Genomic DNA, 10,034 nt, shown 5'->3' on the forward strand with positions numbered 1-10,034 from the left:
CACTTTATTTAAAAGCAGCAGAAATATAACAAAAGCTGTTACTCAGAGTTTCACATATAGCAATGAGAAAATGAAGGAGAATATGCGGTATCCATCGACTTGCAGACAATGTATTCCATTGATTAATCTGTTTATTTTATAACTAAATTGACAAAAACCACAATATACAGATACTTATTACATACCAAGTCATATTAACAATTAAGGTTACAAATATAAAGGATATTTAGGAATTGGAGAAGGGACAGAAACTTACAGCTGTTTCGGCTTAGCGTTGGCATGCCCCATTCTATCTCTATAGCTCCTGTACACCGGAGTAATTAGTAGATGAAAATGATGTAATGGGGGTACATGCATGATTCGCTCGAGGCCACTCAATCACACCTGCAGCATGAATTTAATTGGTACAAACTAAATTAAATCAAATTCTGTGTTCCTCTGAACTCAATAAAGCATTTGTCTAGCATACAGTACTAGGCTGAACTTCCTTATAGAAGCTATTTATAACAAAATGTAACCTAGATCAGCAAATAGTAACCACAGATAACGTCAGTATCAGCAATAACTATTTGTTATTTAGACTAAAAGCCACAGTGGAGATGAGTAAATGGTCTGGTCCTTATATACAGGGTGGGCTAAAAGTCATGCACCAAAACATTAGAGATTTTATTTATGTTGTTGCCATTGTTATTTATTTATTTATTTTGTTCATAATGTACAAGTACGTGTGTATTCATCATTATTTTATTCAATTTTAGATAGATTGAAGCTTCATTTTTTTTCTAAAATTTTCTTTGACTATTCCAAAACACATTGAACTTATTTTGTGTATGACTTTTGGCCCATATAGGGCAAGTGGAAAAGGCTCACTATTGCTGATATGATACAAACCATAGTTCTCAGACTTGTAGACTAACACTGTTGCAGACTAAGTGATGCCAGCAAAACAGTTTGACCTCATTAATAAAGTTTTTAGTAAAGGAAATAAAGTTAATAATATTTTTTTAAAACTGGTTTTCTTCTCCAACTGATGTAGATTTAAACTGTTACAAAAAATACTAATTGAGTTTTAACTTGAAATTAGTATCTCTGCCATCTTATTGTTACTTCAGTTGTATCTAGCTGTAATTGCACAAGGAAAAAATAGAGCCTATGAGCTTCATTTAATTTGAAGTTTGTAAAGTTAAAGAATATTTTGAATAAAATTATATGATGTCTAGAAATTCAGTAAAGAAAAAAATAAATAGAATCAACATGATATTTAATTTCTATTTTTATTGCTACTGATGAAAACTGCCTCTTAGTACATGTTAGATAAGATTGATAAATAGTTTGGTAGCATACAGTTTGAATTGTGTCAAGCACTGTCAGCCTTCCATTCCTTCATCCTTTTGTGACCACTATATTAAATAGCAGTAGTCAGAAAGTAGACCATTTCTGGTGGTGAGTTAAGTTTTGTTTCCTCAATCAACTGCATTTGTGTCAGTAGTTCAATTTGCACTAACTGCTATCAACATCACTAAGCAATAGTAATAATAATAATTTTTTTATCAAAACAGATTGTTCTTGTTTTTTTTTATAAAGAGAGGAGTGGGATTGATTGAATGATCTTAATGTATTTTACTGGTACTTATTTTATTAACTTAGACAAAATGAAAAGCAAAGTTGACCCTAATAGGATTTGAACTCATAACATAAAAAAGGTAAGCTTGAATATTGCAAGAGATTTAAGTCTAATTTTCAACTCATTCATTTCTTCCAACTCACCGTGCTATCAATATCAATAATAAAAGCTATGATAATGACAACAACAACAATAACATCAACAACAATAGCAACAGTAACATCAAACAACAATAACCAATGCCAACAAAGCAGCCTCTACATGGTTTTTCAATCTGCTAGATCATCATCATCGTCATCATCATCATCGCTGTGAAAAAGCCCACTACCACCACCACCACCCCATCATCATCATCACCATCAGCATTAAGTTAAGACTAATGAGTAACTTGGACTCTTGAAATGACACCTTTGAAATAACACCCATCTATATGCCAAAGTACAGCTCACCAAAGCTAGCATAACCAGTGTCCTTCTTCAAGATATTCACATATGTCATCCTCTGAGTGCTAGATGTGGTGTTACTATACATAAACTTTCAGAAGACAAATTTTGAAGTGATGAGGTCAAGATGGTACAGGCTGTGGCCAGTTAGCCCGTCTCTATTGTTGTAGCCATTTACAATAGATGAGAGTAGGTGCTAGAATATTCCACTTCTGTATTTAAAGCATATGAGTAAATGTATCCAGTTTATTGTAAATAGCTAACTACCAGCCTCCAACCAAAGTATACCATAATGAACCAGGACCAGAAGTAGCAACACTGATTTAATATAGATACTGCAGAATGCACTGGACTTTTAAAGATTTAACTTTTAGTGGTGTTTTCTGGATCCTTGTTGAATAGCCAAGAAATTCAGAGAAGTGATTTCTTCTTCAGTAACCTGATCAAAACTGGACTGCTGCTGCTTGCACATTTGCTGAGCACAACTTTCAGCATGTCACTATATCAATAAAACAGTTATCAGAGAACTTAGAGCTTGCTTGGATTCTTTAACAAGGTAAAACTGTGGATCTCACCAAAGGAACTCTTTTCAGCGGAATAAGAACTTGGCTGATTTCTTCTAGAAACTGGTCATCTGGTCATATATTTTCCATTGCAAGTGTCAATTTGAGTGCATGGATAGTTGATACATGCTCAGTGATGAGTAACATTAATTAGTGACCTACCTTTGACTTTAAACAATCCAAGGGTTTAAACAATCTAAGCAGAACTTCTCTAAGTTCAGAGAGTCATGCAAATAAAAATTATCTCCTTCACAAGTGATGCTCAGACATTTGGTTAGTCGCAGTGCAAAGGAGAGACCTAATTGCATGTAACAATACTCTTAAAATGTTATTCAACTAATTTTCTGGCAGCTTTCTTGAATAAAGGTAAGGCAAGTGTTATTTTCTTGATAGACATTTTTTAGACATTCTAGTTGACTGTTTCTAGTTGGTAGGCTGGTACAGAGTTGCTTAGTTTAACTCTTTAGCATTCAGATTACTCTATCGAATGTATTGCTTATTTATTCATTCACATTGTTTTGAATTAAGCATGCATTATCTCATAGCTTTGAGATTTCGATGATGTGTTTGCTTATTTTGTAGAGTAAGTGTGGGAAGCTAGATTTAGCCAGTTTGAACATAAACCAGGTGGAATATTTGGGTCAGATATTATGGCCGGTTTAAATGCTAAATACTATTCTCCAAAAAAGTACAAATATTTTGAGGCATAAATTAAGACACTTTGTTTGAGTAAATTGAAGCTGGAGCACTGAACATGAAGAATATATTTTGAAAACAAGCAAATTACTATAGAAGCTATCATATATAAACATGCAAAAACAAAAGGTAAATTTTGACTAGTCATCTATTACTAGAAATGTGTAGTAGTAAGAAATAGACAATGACTGAGGGTTTTCTAAGTTAACACTAAGATATTTAGATGGTTGCATGAAGCTGATAAATTTGATAGAGGAATATGACAGAATCATGTCTTCAATTCCAAGCATGCAATGCATTTGTCACATATTTTCATATCTTCTGATGAAACTTGTAAGTTCTTCACTCTGGTATAATGCCATAAATGAATCAGTGATCAATGACACAAAGGTTTATGTAAATTTGTAATTCCAGGAGATTATAGAACATCATCTTCTAAGAGTATCAATAGCAGTGTTGTCATTGCTGGTTGTGTGCCAGGTACCATAACTATAGTCCAATAAATTTATGTGTCAATGAAAAATTTTCTCATTCGTTATTTTTCCTCTACTTTGAGATGTAACATGAATATGAATGAGATTACTTGAAAATCAGTGTACTTACTGATGAAACAATGGAAGGTAACTATGGCAATATTGAAGTCAATGCATGGAAGATTGAAGATGCCAGTATTTTAGGTGTAGGCGTGGTAGGTGTATGCATGGCTATGTGCTTAAGTTTGCCTCCCAACCACATGGTGTTGGGTTCAATCTCATTGTGTGAAACTTTAGGCAAGTGTCTTCCACTGTAGCCCTGAGCTGACCAAAACCTTGTTAGTGGATTTGGTAAACTGAAACTGAAATGATGGTAATGTTGATGAGTTGCATTATTGTTACATCTTTAGATGTAACAACAATATGCAGAGATAAATATATTTATTTAGGTTAGTTTGCACTTAAGTGAACATTGGCTATTCTCCAGGAAACATCATCATCATCATTTAACATCCATTTTCCATGCTGGCATGGGTTGGACAGCTTGACAAGAACTGGCAAGGTCAGAGGCCACACCAGGTTCCATAGTCTGTTTTGGCTTGGTTTCCACAGCTGGATGTCCTTCCTAACACCAGTCACATTACAGAGTGTACTGAGTGCTCATTGCATGGCATCATCACCAGTGCTTTTTTATATGGCACCATCACCAGTGCTTTTTATGTGGCACCAGCACCAGTGCTTTTTACATGGCACCAGCACCTACACCAATGCCTTTTACATGGTACTTTGGTTTTAGGATCTCAATTTTGTTGCGGTGGCTTGGTCTTTTTGAGTGTGCCACATATCTTGATTCTCCATCATCTCCTTTATAAGGCTCAGTATTTAAAAATTGGCCTTCAATACTTCATTTCATGTCTTCCTGGGTCTCCCTCTTCCATGACTTCTCTCCACTTTAAGTGATTGGCACTTGTTTATGCAACTGTCCCCGTCCATCTACATCACATAACCAAACCAGAACAGTCTCCTCTCTTGCACACTTCATATAATTCCTCTTATGCCTATTGTTCCTCTCAGTATACTAGTGCTCTGTTACACTATTGTGCATCCAGCAGAGCACACCAGCTTTGTTCTTTTCTAGTCTTCAAATATCCTCTACATTCAGGGCCCAAGTCTCACTACCATGTAGCATTGCAGTTCGTACACATGTATCATACAATCCTTTTTTCCACTCAGGGAGAGAGAGAGCTTTGGTTTTCAACAGGTAAAATCACTGTGAACTTTCTCCATCCTATTCTTATTCTATTAATTACACTTTCTGTACAACCTCCTCCACTGATAATTAGGTCACCTAAGTAGCAAAAATTATCTACAACTTCCAGAGAGTCTCTAGAACGTTTGAGGAAATCAGTTTCCTGTTTATCTATGGTCTTTATGGCTCCTGTACATCTTCCACGTGCAAACACTACTTTCTCTATTAACCTTCCTACTATTCCAGTGCACTTCTTGTGTGTCCATAGTTTGCACTGGGTACTCTGGATGGAATTTTTGCCTACACCCTTCCTACATATTGAGCATGGCCATTTACCTGAAGGGTGAAGAATCTTGTCCAATTTCTTGCTTACAAGGATCTTGGTCTTTATCACATATTTGCTAAACTATTCTGGTAAATGCTCTTACATGGGAAAATGTATGTTACTATAGCCCCAGGCCAACCAAAACCTTGTAAGCAGATTTAGTAGATGGAAACTGAAAGAATCTTATATGTATATCTATCTATCTATCTATCTATCTATCTATCTATCTATCTATCTATCTATCTACCATCATCATCCTCCTCCTCATCATCATCATCATCATTTAACGTCTGCTTTTCATGCTGGTATGGGTTAGATGGTTTGACTGGAACTGATAAGCCAGGGAGCTGCACCAGATTCCAATCTGATTTGGCATGGTTTCTACAGCTGGAAGCCCTTCTTAATGCCAACCACTCCAAGAGTGTAATGGATGCTTTTTACATGCTACTGGCACAGGTACCATTTAGATGCACTAATAACAGCCACAACTATGATTTCATGTGTCCTATTTACACAACACTGACATTGACTATGATTTCATTTGGCTTGACAAGTCTCCTCAAGCACAGCTATCTAGCTACCAATAAATCTATCTATCTATTTATCTGTTATCTATATATCTGTATATCTATCTGTCTGTCTATCTATCTATCTATCTATCTATCTATCTATCTATCTATCTGTCTGTCTATCTGTCTGTCTGTTTCTCTATCTATCTTTATATATACACACACACACACATGTATGTATGTAAATGCATGTGCATGTGTGTGTGTGTGCATGTACCATTGTCAAGACATCCCATAATGATTATCAATGAGCATCATCATCATACATGTAGGTTTGTTCATTTCCAGTCCTCCATGAAAAAAAATTTTCTACCCATGGGAAATTATCATCTTGCTCAGAAACAAGTGAAGGCAGGTTATAGGAACAGCATCCAGCTGTAGAAAATCTGGCTCAATAAATTCCATCTGATCCATTTAAGCACAAAAAGGTGGACATTAAATAATGATGATGATAACGATGATGATGATATATCTCTGTAAAGCTGGTTGCGATGAAACTATATTTGGACTTTATTTTGTGGTAGCAGGTGGTAGTAATAAGTAAGCAGCCTTTCTCCTGAAGAGACATTAGCCTGTATGGTGTCATTAGTATTTGGCAATTAACTCTATTTGTCCTGATTATTTGGCAAATGAGCAGGCAAAGAGAGAGGGAAGGGAAAGGACTGGTAGACAGAGTCAGAGGAAGTGAGAGAGAGAGAGAGAGAGTGTGTATTTGTGTTTGTGAGTGTGTGTGTGTGTGTGTGTGTGTGTGTGTGTGCGTGTGTTTGTGTGTGTGTGTGTGTTTGTGTGTGTGTGTGCACGTGTGAGTGAGAGAAAGAAAGAAAGAAAGACAGACAGAAAGAAAGAAAGAAAGAAAGAAAGAAAGAAAGAAAGCAAGAAAGACAGAAAGAAAAAGAGAGGCAGGGGAGGATCATCAGAACATCAAACCAACTGGAAAGTCTACTTTGCTGAAATCAAATTCACTCAAGATAAGAATGAATGATTGATAGTAGCATATTTGTTAATTCTGGCATTTATACAGAACCTGTAGTGAAAGCATCTGAACATGTGTTGACAATGATTTCCTACTGAAAAGCTGAAATGGAATATTTTAAGCAAGCAGAAATAGCCATAGGAACTGCAATATTAACTGTGGTGTTGAATACTTCTAGTTTGAGCAGACCCATGTTCTAGAAATTTCACCCAGCATTTTATTTTCACAATCATGGCTCCCTTATGCTTCAATAAATTGTCTTGCAGGCGCCCAGTTCTGTTTACACAACTAGCTGATTTTATTAACCGCAAACTCATTTTCCTAGTTTCCTTTCTCAGTTATACATGTAATTAAATATGCAATTAAATGAATGAAATTTTTTTTTAAATTATTTGTTTAAGGAGACATTTGATGCTGCTGGATTTCAGACACAATGGTAAGTCAGTTTTAAGCAGAGATAAGGCTCCACATTCATCCTGTTTCACTATTTAGATTTTATATAAAAACAGCTGGGAGAAAGCCTTTTCACATAAATTTGTATTTGGGAATGCATTTAATATTTCAGTGCTTTGAATGTCAATTCTAAGTATGAATGACTTGTAATTTTTTTTTCATAACTAAGTTTTTTCCCTCTGTTACTTAGCCCAGTGCTACTCAAAGAGGTGGTCTGCGGACTGGTGCCAGTTCGATCAACAATAGCATAATTTCAGTAATCTCGCTTTATGCACTGCAGTAAACAACTTATCAACTTATGTAATACTGTATTATTTGTTTACAAAATATAAGATAAAAAAAATTGTCAACTTTTATTATATTCATTATATATACTGTTTCTGGTATAAACTGATGTTACTAAGAAATATTACCAGTCCCTGGCACATTGGAGAAAAAAACTGCCAACACACCACATCAGATAGTTTAAGAACCACTGACTTAGCCTGTCTGTAATGCTTTCGCATGATTAGTTGAAGAGAAAGGTGAAAAGTGAAAGAAAAAAGAGAGAGAAAAACAGGGTAAGGCAAAGAATGAGAGATAAAAATGGACAGTTTTGAATATTAAGTCTTTAAAATTGTGCATAAAATATATAAAGTGCATTATGTAATCATTGTAATCCAATTTCCTTCACTTTTCAATGATTAGCAGATGAGTGACTATCTTTTCATATAGACACAACACAGGCTATGCTTTCAGGTTTTTTGGATAAAGTTTACCATTAATTCCATGAAATATTCATGGGTCCTGCTAGTTGTTATTAATGTCTGAAAGAGGAAAATAATCCCTAAAACATTTTATGCTGTGTAATATTTAGAAAAGCAAAATAAAATGAATGGATAGTTCAGAGCATCATTACGTATGTTACTCTAGCGTGATTATTCCAAATACAAGTACATTGTATAACTTAGTATCTTTTATCTTTTATTTGTTTCAGTCATTAAACTTCAGCCATGCTGGAGCACCACCTTGAAGAATTTTTTAGTTGAATGAATTGACCACAGTACTTTTTCTTTCTTAAGCCTGGTACTTATTCTATCAATCGCTTTTGCTGAACTGTTAAGTTACAGGGACATAAACACATCAACACTGGTTGTCATGTGGTGGTGGGGAAGAAACACAGACACAAAGACACACATACACACAAGTGTGATGGGCTTCTTTCAGTTCCCATCAACCAAATCCACTCATAAGCCATCAGTTGGCCCAAGTCTATAGTAGAAGACATTTGCCCAAGATGTCATGCAACAGGACTGAACCTGAACCATATGATTGGGAAGTAAACTTCATTCCACACAGCCACGCCAGTGCCTAGACATTATAGGTAATATATGTAAATTCATATTGTTACACATCAGCCATTTCTGTCGGATATTTTCCAGGTGATACCTCACCAAGTATTTTGGCAAAGTACAAAGATTCTTTGAAAGTAAACAGAATTTATAGTAGAACATAAGGAAACATGAATTCAACATAGGGTGGAGATACTGAAATTGGCAACCAATCAAACTTCTTGCTTTCACAGTCAACCAAAGTAATATATGTTTTTCTCTAAGAGGAGTGGTCAGATTGTCAATTTTCTTTTTATAATCTGGAATTTAAGGTTGAAGGAGATTTTGATGGTCAGTTAATGACTTGTATTAGTCACATATCTACAAGGCTAGACTGTTAACCACATGACTTGATTAAAATTTTCAACATCTAGCATCAAAGGAAGATAATGATACTTTTATTCTAAAGATAATAGATAAGAAAAATAGTCTTCTCTTTAAGCAATGTATATGAACTAGTTGGATATATGCTTAAGTGTGTGTGTGCACATACACACACACACTCATGCATATAGACATAAATACAGATATACATACATATATATATATGTAGAGAGAGAGGGGGGAGTGACAAGAGAGAGAAACTCTGAGCTTAACAGTAGGTTTTAAAATGAACTACATGGAAACGAAATATAAGCAATTGGAAGATGTAGCACAAGGACAAATGCAGGCAGGAAGCAATGAAATCAGAGAGGTAAAAGAGTACATCTACTTAGAGCACACAGTGAATATGCACTGAGATATGGGTGCTAAAATCTCAAAGAGAATAAAGGCAGGATGGAAGGCTTTTAACTTAATAAAGGATGCATTCCAAACAAAGCTAGACAATGTCATACATGTTATACCTTTCAATAGCACAGTCCCATCTGTGTTCTTATACACAAGTGAGATGTGGGTTACTATGAAGAGGATAGAACATCACTTGGCAATCATGTAAAGGTCCATGCTAGGAATATCATTAAGAGAGCATATTTGAATTAAGGTAACTCACGAACAGAGCAGAGTGAATGATGTCATTGCAGGGTATCGAAAGCAAAAGTTCTGCTGAGCTAGACATGTCACAAGGTTCACAGACAACAGCTTGACCTGTGCAGTTGCTGAGTTGCATCCAAGAGATCAGAAAAGACCACTTGCAAGGCCTCCACGATGATGGGAAGATGATTTGGTAAGGCAGTTTTGGTCATGATGGAAATGAATGGTGTAATCAAGACAGAACTGGAAGCACATTGTGACTAGCAGTGTATAACAACATTTGATGGCTTGGCTGATACTGTGATATATATATATATATATATA

The sequence above is a fragment of the Octopus bimaculoides genome, chromosome 6 (assembly GCF_001194135.2).
Source record: "Octopus bimaculoides isolate UCB-OBI-ISO-001 chromosome 6, ASM119413v2, whole genome shotgun sequence".
NCBI lineage: Eukaryota > Metazoa > Mollusca > Cephalopoda > Octopoda > Octopodidae > Octopus > Octopus bimaculoides.